This window comes from Stenella coeruleoalba, assembly GCF_951394435.1.
Source record: "Stenella coeruleoalba genome assembly, chromosome: 17".
NCBI classification, from domain to species: Eukaryota; Metazoa; Chordata; class Mammalia; order Artiodactyla; family Delphinidae; genus Stenella; species Stenella coeruleoalba.
The window spans coordinates 522707-523925 of NC_137163.1; positions in this window are offsets into that span (position 1 = coordinate 522707).

Sequence of the window (1219 nt, forward strand, 5' to 3'; positions counted from 1 at the left end):
ACCTCCCTGCATCCCAAGACTTCTTGTCCTACAAGGTGGGGCCTCAGAACTCCCAGGCCCCGTGTGCCTGAGGGCTCCCCAGAAGTGGACTTCAGCTTGGGGTGGGGCCGGAGGCCGAGAGGGCCGAGAATCAGGACTGACTCGAGACTCCAAGGCAAGGCTGCAGAGGACACAAAGGCCAAGTGCCCAGGCCCCTGGGGAGGGGCGGCCACATGCTGGGGCGCTCACCTGGGGTGGGCTCTGGGCCTCTGGGATGAGGCAGGTGGCCTGACCCAACCCTCGTCCTGGGCCTCCCTCTCAGTAACTGCTGGCTTGAGGCCTCCCCGGCCCCCTCCCAGCCCTGCCCAGTTTTCCTGGCACTGACTGGGCTGGATGGTCCACTTGACACATCCTGAGTGTGGCCTTCGGGATACCTTGCTCCCAGAGCTTGCCAGGGAGGTGGGGGCAGCCCCGGGCTCCTGTTCCCACCTCTGGTGGAACCCCGAGGCTGTGCCGGGCCACGTGTGCCCTGACGTACAGCCACAGCCCAACAAGGTGGGCGTCTGAGGAGGTGACTGGGTGCTGGTCTCGGAGCCATGCTGCCCCTGCCCCAACCAGAAGCTGCTCAGCCCCGGGTCCTCGCCTCCTCTGGGTCATGGTGGTGGTTTGGGGAGAGGGAGGCCACCTGGGGGTGCCCTTTGAGTCCAAGGGGTTACAGGCCACATCTCCCCGACCCTTGCCTCCTGGCGGCTGCTGGGAGAATGGTGAGCAGCGCGTGAGCCGGGTGGGGCAGGACATCGGGTGCGCTGCTCTGGCCCCTTCCCCGTGCTGCACGCACGTGCTCACCAGTGGCTGCCTGACGCAGGGGCGGTGCTGTGCTCCCACCGCCTCCCTCTGCCAGACCCCGCGCCTCCCTTTTGCCAAAGCCAGCCCGGCCCCTCGTGACATGAGTGCAGAGCAGAGGTGGCTCTGCTGGGCAGATACACAACGGTGCACCCACCTGTGTCCCAGCTGGTGCAGACCTGGCAATGGAGTTCCTAGGGGCCCTCTGACCCCTCCCCGGTCCTTTAATAAAGACTTCTGCACGGACATGGCCCAGTGGAGCCAGGCAGGCTCAGGATCAGGTGTGCTGTGCCCATCTACCCTCCCTCCAGCCCCTTCTGAGACCCCTGTGTCCCTCCTCACCCCCCCCCCACCCACCCCAGGACCCCCGCGGGAGGAAAGAGACAGGGAGGCCACA